Source organism: Nanorana parkeri, unplaced genomic scaffold, assembly GCF_000935625.1.
Source record: "Nanorana parkeri isolate BGI_ZX_2015 unplaced genomic scaffold, ASM93562v1 scaffold14, whole genome shotgun sequence".
Lineage (NCBI taxonomy): Eukaryota > Metazoa > Chordata > Amphibia > Anura > Dicroglossidae > Nanorana > Nanorana parkeri.
In genome coordinates, this window is record NW_017306282.1 from 1,889,569 (window position 1) to 1,900,791 (window position 11,223).

The window sequence follows — 11,223 nt, forward strand, 5'->3', positions numbered from 1 at the left end:
CGGGCTGGCCAGCCATGTGCATGAGGGCAGGAGCCACTGCACCTGCGGCCATGGCAGACCCCACCCACAACCAGGGTCCATGGCAGACCCCCCCACAACCAGGGTCCAGGAAGACCCCCAACCCTCCCGCCGCAGTGCGATCTGCCACACAAGTAAGCAAGGCACATCAATGCCTGCGTTCCCGTCCGGTCAGAAAAAATGCTGCAAGCACTATTTTTTCTTTTCCGGGACCAGACCGCAGGCATTGATGTGCCTTGCGTTCCCATGTGGTCGATCTCATTACGGTCGGAGGATGTGGCTGCGGTGCCATTCACTTCAATGCACCCCCACAACAACTGAGCCGGCTGCGTTTCGATCCAGTGCGTTCCGGCCACAATCAGCCCGGAACGGACCGAGGATGGTCCTCTGGGCTAGATCACACCAGATGCAGTTATAATGCAGTTCATTCAGTTGCATCAAAATCATGCCACAATGCTTTCCAATGGGATTCCTGGTGCTCTGTTCACACCAGTGCAGTCCGTTCCAATGTAGTCAGAAGAAATACTGCTTGTCTCATTTTAGTTGTACCTGATTACAACGAAATGCATGCAAATGCACTGGAACACATCCAAAATGAAAATAACAAGAATTGGAAGTGCTCTGACATGAAGAAGGAAGTGACATAATAGTCTAATTTGCATTTTGAGGTTATAAAAACAAAAACGTATCGGATCGCATCAAAAATGTGTAAAAACGCATCGCACTGCAGCTACGCAGACGCACGCAGTTCTGATGCAGTTCTGGTGTGAACTAACCCTTAAGGTGCCCATACACTGCACGATTCTCGTATGAGAATCGCGGGAAATCCCGCGATCGTACGAGAATCGTGCAGTGTATGGAAGGTTGCACAACTTGTTGGATGTTGGAAAAACATCATGGCATGTTGGAAAACCAGCCGAGAATTGTACGATTTTCGGCTGTTTTTTAACATGATCGAGAGATCACTGCCGAACGGGCCGGTGTGCGCACGCACACACTGCCCGTTCAGCATTGCAGTCATCGAAAGCCCGCCCCTCAGGGGGGCGGGCTTGCGATGATCGCAAGTACAATCTGCCTGTCCAAGATAGGCAGATCGTAAGTTTTTTTAAGTACTTTACAACCCTCGCAAGACAAAAGTCTTGCGAGGGTTGTAGAGTGTATGGGCACCTTTAGGATTGAAAGTGCTGTTGAGCAGCATGAGCAGTGTGAGTATTTAGGTCTCGCTCACACCAGGTGAGTTAAGCTGAAGGTGTTGATCAGTACTGATCAATGAAGACTCAACACAAGGACACATAGAAAATAGAGATGTGAGGGGGCTTGGTGCAAACCTAGTTCACCCTCAGTTTACCCAATGACTATGACTGACACCCCTCTCCCGGCCCGATCAGTTAAAGGCTGGGGCATTCCCCACCTATTTGTGACATATAGCTGTGGGCTGGGGATTGGGTCTGGAGGGGGTTGTCAGTCACAGTTTTGTGCAGGCTTGGGTGAACACAGGTGAACTGGGTTTGAACCAAGCCACCGCACATCACTGATAGAAAACAATTGTTTTCTATGCACCTCGCTCACACCATATATGTGCGGTGGTGTATAATGCGTAAAAAAGCAGCACATTGTAATGCATGCCAATGCATAGAGTTGAATGAAATGTTCTTTTGTGAAATTTCGATAAAGATTTAAAAAAATAAAAAGTCAACAGTGCAATGCATTGTAACAAAGCAATTCAGCCATTTATCTTTGCAATTAAATAATTAAAGACTCTGAATTATGTCATCCCTTTCATCATGCTTTGGCGCCCATTCAGTATACAGTGAGGGGAATTTATCAAAACCGGAGCAGACCTTATCTGGAGCAGATGTGCATGGAAACCAATCAGCTTCTCTCTCTCATTTTCAAATCTCAACTGAGCAAACTGAGATGCTGATTGGTTGCCATAGGCAACTGCTCCAGTTTTGATAAATTCTCCCCACTATCAAATTTCTTACGGGTAGTGTGGTGAGTTGCAGTGCTCTTCAATTTTAATGGCACCCCAGAGAAGACTGCCAGGACATCTCAACACTTATGTGTTAGAGTGCACAACAATGCACAGATAGTAACCACCTGTGGGTCATGGTGCGCTGAATTGAAAAAAAGGTTCAAGTCTGATTTTACATGCATTGTGGTCTGCTAGCACTACTTTAAAAAAAAGAATGGGCAGCCTTATTGCAATGCATATCAAAGCCAAAAATAAAGCACGTTAAATGGATACTATCACATTCAAAGCAAAAGTGTCTGTAAAAAAGCCCCCCCCATCCATTAATACTCACCTTTCTGTTGTTCCTCCTGCTGCTTCCTCCTTTTTGCTGCCACTACATAGTCTAGAGGGCCTAGTGAATGGCTCTTAGATCAGAGCACTGTCACACGGGAGATGGCTATATGCTCCCCTATACCCAGAGGCAGGTGCAGTTGGGGATCACTGTGTGATGAGTATTAGTGGGTTGGGGTGGTCCCCAATCACTGTCATTTTGCCCCAAATGGCCCATTCACCCTTGTGCCTTGCATTAATGTGTGACATTGATTTTATAGTCCTGGATAAGAATTGGGAGGGCTAAATAGCCTCTTTAAGATAACATAGGCAGAAAGCACTAGGGTTGCCACCTGTCCGGGATTCACCCAGGCAGTTTGGTTTTTGAGTCTTGTGCCCAGGTTTCCAGCAAGCTAACACCCGGACAGAAGACACTAAGTGCCCATACCTGCACTTTTTTTTTTTTTTATAGATGCAGCTGCCGAGGTCCCCAGGAAGCGTGGAACCTCTGGCAGACGCATCTTCCTGAGAGCCTCGAACACTTGTAAACAGACGCAGGCTGGCCCGCACATCTCTTCCACTGTCTTTCTGACACAACACTGCCTGTCCATCTGAGAGCCCGTGCAGCCCACCTGAGAGCCCACACATCAGCCTGAGAGCCCACACAGCCCACCTGAGAGCCTGCATAGCCCACCTGAGACCATAAGAGCGCCACCCCAGAAAAAACAGAGTATGTAGCCTCATATTTTTTTGTATTGCTGTATAATGTACTGCTGAGATTTGTAGTCCTCTATAGACGGTCTCCTTACTCTCTCCCCTGGCTGTCTCTTCTTGCTCTTTCTCCTGGTTGCCTCTCCTCGAGCGGCACTAGAGTGTTCGGGTTTCTCTTGAAGAAAAGGTGGCAACCCTAGAGAGCGCAGAAAGATAAACAGGGTTTTTTGCATTTATAAAACAGACATAATAAAACACTGTCAATGGGATATTTAACAGAACAAATAAGAGAAGTTCATTGTTGGGCGTTACATACCCTTTGAGCAGTTCCCACATTGCATGCTGTAGATAGTACCCTCTACTTTCCTATAGATGGTGCTCTATACTTTGCAAATAACCAAATAATGACCTGCAAATACTCAACATATTGTGTGGCCACAAGGTAAACATAAATGAGAAAAGCCTTCCTCTGTTCCTGATGATATGCAAAGCCATAATTAACCTTATTTGCAAAAGTTAATGTAATCATTTCTTTACAGTCTGCATTTCCATAAGGACCACATAATTATAATTAAGCTATAGTTTAATCCTATTATGCTTGACTTCGTGAATGTGTATGCTCTGTAATGAATGATCCCCTGACACACTAAACATTAACTGATAGCGATGTGTTGTGTGGGATAGATTTGTATATTTAGAAGAATGTATAGTAGATGAAAACTCAGCAACAATGGCATCCCTTTAATTGGTGTAGCCAGCCGGCCCTAAACAAGAGTGGCCCTTTAAATTTAGTTCTGCTAGGCTGTAGCCAGCATAAGCCCAGAGTGATAGTTCAGCTTTTGTTGGGTTGTTCCTAAGCTCAATGTCAGCGTCCATTCACACTATGTGTGGTGATTGTAAAAGAAACAACAGTTTCCCACTTGGCTACACTTCAGAGATCGGCTGAGAAACCATAAGATCAAATTAATATTCTTCAAACAAAACGGGCATAAAGTATAAAAAGTCAATTTATTTCCAAAAAATATATAACCATCATTTACCAAATGTGCACACATATGCCCCCCTCCCCAACATTAACAAAACCCCTCCCTATAAAAACACATAGCATGTTAGACCAGTTGGGTTCCTGGTATGGGCCTATATAGAAAAATGTATACACGTGTCCTGTGTTAATATAAACGATATCCATGTGGTGCAGGGTTGCCACCTGTCCAGGATTCACCCGGACAGTCCGGGTTTTGAATGCTGGGTCTTGAATTCATGGCAGCTGAAACCCGGACACAAGATGTCAGACAGACAGGGGCAACCAAAAGTAAGATAGGGGCTACTGCCCACCACTGAAAATAGTCTCAACTGTGATATTTACATATTAAAGGAGAACTATGAGGTGAGTGCTTTTCACTCACCTCATAGTTCTAGCTGACCTGTGACAATGAGACTGTCACAGGTCAGCTCAGTAGATCGGGAAGTGAGCGAACACATACCGGCGTTCGTTCACCTCTCGATCCTGTCACGGCTCTCTGCCGTGACAGGGAAGGGGCTGGATTTCCCCCTCCCCGCTCCGATCCACCAGCGCTGACTGGCGGAATGGACGGGGGAGGGGGCGGGTACAGCTGGCTCTGCCTCTAGATAGGCAGAGCCAGCTGCCACTCATGCAGCTGGGCGGATCTCGACATCGATGTCGGGATCCGCTCCGACTGCGGCGTCTCAGTATACCGCGAGCTGTAGCTCGCAGTATACTGAGCTTAGGGTGACGGGAGGACGCTAGTTTGTGTCCTCCCGTTACCCTAAGGAGAACTATGGGGAAAAGCCCTAACCCCATAGTTCTCCTTTAATGGGTGGCGCTTTTTACATATGAATAAGCCACGACTCATTCTCCCAAAAAAATGTCAGCGCGTTGCTAGAGCGTTCGGGTTTCACTTGAAAAAAAGGTGGCAACCCTAGCGGTGATTGGCGATTTCTGCACCAGATTAACGCCAGTCACAGCGAGGGCATAATTGTTTTCTATGTGTCCAGTTCACACGACAGCTCACAGGCATTCAATATTGCGTTTTGGCCTAGTCCCTTGCGCACAGAGATTTCCCCAGATTCTCTGAATCTTTTGATGATATTATGTACTGTAGATAATGATATATTTAAAGTCTTTGCAATTTGACATTGAGGAACATTAATCTGAAATTGTTCGACCATTTTTAGACACCGCTTTTCACAGATTGGTGAACCTCTGGCCATCTTTACTTCTGAGACACTCTGACTCTCTATGATGCTCATTTTATACCTAATCATGTTACTGACCTGTTGCCAATTAACCAAATTAGTTGTAAAATGTTCTTCCAGTTCTTCCTTGATAGTACCACTTACTTTGCCAGCTTTTTGTTGCCCTGTCCCAACTTTTTTGAGACGTGTTGCTGCCATCAGTTTCAAAATGACCTTATTTTTTCCTTAAAATGGTCCATTTTCTCAGTTTAAACATTTGATATGTTTTCTATTTTCTATTGTGAATAAAATGTAGGCTTATGAGATTTACAAATCATTGCGGTCTGTTTTTATGTAGATTTTACAAAGTGTCCCAACTTTTTTGGAATTGGGGTTGTAATTATTTAGTATTGAACATAAAAAATATGAAAACAAATGTATAGAAAACAGCATATTTCCTCTTTAAAGTGTATCTAAAGCCACATTTCTATGAAACTTTCAATAGATTAATGAGACATGAGAAGAGGATGAAGGTTCGCCTCAGTCCAGACCTGCTGAGCCCACAACTCTCTGTCATGCTGCCACAGCCACCCTGTGGTGAACACTGTTAGGTAGGACTCTGATATAAAGGTAGGACTGGGGAGCCTGATGTAAAAGGAGTGAGGAGTCTGATATAAAGGGGGGGACTGAGGACTCTGATATAAAGTGGTGGACCGAGGACTCTGATGTACAAGGGGGACTAAGGACTCGGATGTAAAAGGGGGACTGAGGACTCAGAAAAAAGGGGGGAGGGGGCTGGTGACTCTGATATAAAGGGGGACTGAGGACACTACACTGATATAAAGAAGGGACTGAGGAATCTGATGTAAAAGGGAGACTGAGGAATCAGATGTACAGGGGTGACTGAGGACTCTGATATAAAGGGGGGACTGAGGACTCTGATGTGAAGAAAGGACTGAGGACTCTGATGTGAAGAAGGGACTGAGAACTCTGATATAATGTGCAGACTGAGGAATCAGATGTAAAGGGGTGACTGAGGACTCTGATATAAAGGGGGGACTGAGGACTCTGATGTGAAGAAGGGACTGAGGACTCTGATATAAAGTGAGGACTGAGGACTCTGATGTAAAGAAAACTGAGCACTCTGATATAAACTAAGTGAGGACAGAGAACTCTTATGTGAAGAAGGGACTAAGGACTCTGATATTAAGTGAGGACTGAGGACTCTGATATAAAGAAGGGACTGAGGACTCTGATATAAAGTGAGGACAGATGACTCTTATGTGAAGAAGGGACTAAGGGCTCTGATATAAAGTGAGGACTGAGGACTCTAGTATCAAGAGGGGACTGGGAACTCTGATGTAAAAGGGGGACTCAGGTCTCTGATTAGAAGGAAGGAATGAGGACTCTGATGTAAAAGGGGGACTGAGGACTCTGATGTAAAAGGGGGACTGAGGACTCTGATGTAAAGGGGAAATTGAGGACTTTGATGTCAATGGAGGGAAGCTCCTGATGTGATGGAGGCTCATGTGTAAAGTGGTGCTTCCTATGTGAAGGGGGGACTCTGATGTAACAGGGGGCTCCTGACCTAAAGGGAGATTCTGAAGTGAATGGGGTTAACACCAGATCTTTTTATTGTTTTGTTGTTTTGCATGGGGTCCCTCCTTAAATCCATATAAGACTCCTCTACAGGATAAGGATCTGGTATGGCTTTTTGGGGACACCAGACATGATTTGTTGATATTTTTTGTAGAGTGCCTTCAGATTTTGCATACTTTTAAAGGGCACCTTGAGTGAATAAAGGTTGACAATTACTGCTCTACTCTATCCAAGATGAAAAGCAAAGTTTTGGCCTTAGCTAGACTTTACCAAAAAAAAAGTCTTCAGAGCTCATGTATTTTTATGTGCAGAAATGTTACAAAATGTACAATGAATCAATTCAGTCTCTTGTACGTTACAATTTCCAGAACATAAAATGTGTCATTTACAAACTGAGATGAGTGAACCACTCAGGAACTGAATCATCAAACATTTTCTTACAGCTGTATGAAATGTGGAGTTTTGAATGAGCGGCTGAACCATATTACTATGTAATGGGAAGATAACCCTGAAATCATAGAACAAGAAGAGATGTCCTGACCACAGAGGAGGCGTCCCACGTACAGAAACTTTCTTTAGATCTCTTTGCGCTCTTTTTCCACTAGAGAAGATTTCCCCTCTCTGTCTCAATGAATGAATCATATTTAAAGCAACCATTTTCTTGTTATAATTGATGAACACAAACTTCCCCTGGCTTCCTCTTGAGATCCAGCTATTCCCCCCATTGGGTGCTGCCATCTTGCCTCTTGTGCAGCATACAGAGGGTTAAGCCAGGCTGTCAATCACAGCACACAATGGATTCCTCCATCAGGTATTAATTGCTGTCAGTGTCCACATTGAAGACGTTTCTAACTTATTTCCTGTCCTGGTGACACGAGAGGCAGTAATACCGTGTTTCCCCGAAAATAAGACACTGCCTTATATTTTTTGGGCTCAAAAAAACACACTAGGTCTTATTTTCGTGGTAGGTCTTATTTTATTTTTTTAATGTACAACAATCCACACTTATATATATACAGTGCTTGAAACATGTTAGGGTGTCTCACCACTCAGTCAAAAATGTCACCAGTCAGCATGACCGGACTATAGCCTTGCAATTTATGTTAACATTTTTTGGGGACAGATAGAGCTTTCTTTTGGAGGTATATTATCACAACTGGGGGGTGTTATTTCTTACTATATAATGAAAAAAGTACCGTAAATTTCGACTTAAAAAATGTTTTCCCTACGTTATAACATCTATTTTAACCCATATTTTTGGTAAAATATAAAAGACAGGGTCACATCGGGTAAATAGACACCCAACATGTCAAGCCTTAAAATTGCGTGCGCCCGCAAAATCGCAAAGAAACGACCACACTGAAAATTGGCCATAGGCAACGCTTATTTGATGCATTTAATGCTGCAGTCAGATAGAGCCTTTCTTACTTCCTGGCTAGACATCCAGCATCAGCTAACTCCTTCCTCTTCAGCCTAAGTGTCCCTGGCCTGCTCCTTTCCTTCATTGGATTTCAGTTCTTTTAATCATGAAGGCTCAGCATTATATGGGGTGTTATGTCTGCATACAGATACAGCCGGCCTAGGAATTCCCACTCGTCCAGACTGACACCCACCCATCACAGCAGTTTGATTTTGCATAACTCCTCCACAGAGGCCCAGTGATGATGTCACTGGGTCTAAAATAATGTCCTGTATATGAAAATGGAAATGTTTTATTAAAAAATCATTAATTTGTTGATGAAAGGGGAAAGGATGAACCAGGTGACATATAAAAAGATTAAACTTCAGCTTAAAGGGACCAAATAAGGAGGACGACATTTTAGAACAAACTTGCTTTTGATTGTAGTCTTTGGCAGAATGTTCCCCTTTAGAAGATTCTACCCTTACCTTCTCTTTGTGTGACAACTCTAAAATTGTAGATTTCACCTCTCTTTCACCAGAACAGGTAAATATGGGAATTCTTTTCACTGGGGATACAGATAGCAGGTTCTAGCATTCCCCCACTCTATCCAAAACTAACACAATGCAGCTTTGGCTGGAGTCATACTTCAGGTATCAGGAGTCCCAGACCTGCCCACAGGAAACGTGAAACGTCTGCTGATATATAATTGATAATAGAAAACTTAGATAAGGTAAAATGAGACGGAACTGATTAAACACTGACCGTTTTCTGACTGATTCGACTTGTTTGCCTGACATTTCTTCTTTATAAGAACCTTGAAATGGAGCCAAATACCCCAAACTACCTTTACTATATGCCTAGTACACATGTAAAAAGAGAATTTATATGTAACCTTATGAAAAAAGAGAGAGAGAGAGAGCGAGAGAGAGAAAGGGGAGAGAGAGAGAGAGAGAGACAGACAGACAGAGATAGGGAGGGAGGGAGAGAGGGGAGCAAGAGAGAGAGAGGGAAGGAGGGAGGGAGAGAGAAAGAGAAATGGAGGGAGAGAGAGAGGGAAGAAGGGAGGGAGAGATAAAGAGAGAGAGGGAGTGAGAGAGAGGGAGAGAAAGAGAGAGGGGAGAGAGTGAGAGAGATGGGGAGGGAGAGAGAGAGAAAGAGAGGGAGAAAGAGAGGAGAGTGCAAGAGAGGGAGAGAAAGAGGGAGAGAGAGAGAGAGAGAGAGGGAAGGAGAGAGGGCGAGAGAAAGATAGGGGGAGGGAGAGAGAAAGAGAGAGGGGGGAAGGAGAAAGAGAGAGAGGGGGAGAGAGAAAGAGAGATAGGGGGAGAGAGAAAGAGAGAGAGAGAGGAGGGGAGCAAGAGAGAAAGAGAGAGGGAAGGAAGGAGGGAGAGAGAGAGAGAGAGGGAGAGGAGAGAGGGAGAGAGAGAGGCGGAGAGAGGGAGAGGAGAGAGCAAGAGAGGGAGAGAGAGAAAGAGAGAGGGAGGGGGAGAGAAACAGAGGGAGAGAGAGAACATTTTTATTAGGGATGCGCCAATACCGTTTTCTCAGTACCGAGTACGGATTTAAAAAAATTCGCTACTCACCGTTACCGAATACCGATGCTGGAAGTCCCATTAAGGAAGCCGGATGGTGTGTAATGACTTCCCACCCGACTTCCTGATTAGCTGGGAAGCTGGCTCCATGCTCCCTTGTCACTAGGAAGAACGAGGCTCGTGGGTATAGTGGGTATAGGGGAGTGGAGAATGAGGGTGATTAAATACACGAAAGAGTACATTGGTTTAGGGGGTAATTGTCATTGGTTTTAGTAAATGGAATTCGTAGGTGGAGATATAATGAAGGAATAAATGAGTAATGTATAAAGGTCATATCAAATTGGTAGTATCACAGAGGGTGTGATTATATTAAGTAATGTTATGTGGGTAGGACGGTTTATTTTTTGTGGGGTAGACACACATCACATTACACTATGTTAATTGAATGTATTATAGGGGAGAAATCTAGAAATAGGAATATAAATTAGAAATAGGAATGTCCGTGGGGCGGGGGAGGGAATTATGGGGAGGGAATTACGGGGAAACATAACAATAGGAATTCACACTTACTTAAAGGTATAGAAGGGTAGATAAAGAATCACAAAATTAGTTACAGTAGGGGTAGTTTAAATAAGAAAGGGGCCTCATTGACCTATCTAATGCCCAATTCCCCCGTTCTTTTGGTTAAGGAGTGAATGGGATTAACTGGGAGTAGTGAGAATGTGAGTTAAAATGGATAATTTTTGAAGTGGGAGAAAGATGGGAACAATTGTATTTGTGAGAATGTAAGTATGCAGAGGTTCTTATTCTAAATAAGGAGAGATTATTTTTGAGCTACTTTATAATGATAATTATTTGCTGTATGTTTATACCTTGAATTTGTATATGTGCTATATATTTACGTATATGGAAATAAAATTATATTTACCAAAAAATGTATCGAATATCATATTCTCCATTATCTCCTGAAGAAGTGGCTTGCAGTGCTCCCAGAACACATTGGGGAGAACTGATCAAAACTGGAGCAAAGAGAATCTGGAGCCGGTGCCCATGGCAACCAATCAGCATCTCTTTGCAGTTTGCTCAGGTAAGATTTGGAAATGAGAGAGAGAAGCTGCTGTGCAAATCTGCTCCAGATTTTGTCTGCTCCAGTTTTGATAAATTCCTCTCATTGAGTATCCAGTTATCACATCACATTAATAGTGTGATGCTGGTATTGTTGTGATACACATTGTTTTAGTGTGTATAAGTACCTCTATGATGGGAACCTGGGGGAGGTAGTGCCCTACTGCATGCTATAAAAATAGTAGGGCAGCTCCCGGGAAGGACAGGTGCTGCATGTGATTAGTTTGCAGCCCCCGTCCTTCTCTAAGGGAGTATGCGGCCGTATGCCGCCCTACGCTCACCCGTTCTGCACGTCCGTGCGGGTGATGGAGTGATGGAGTCCGTATCGTATCCTGTCTGAGTCCGAGCAGGGACACTTG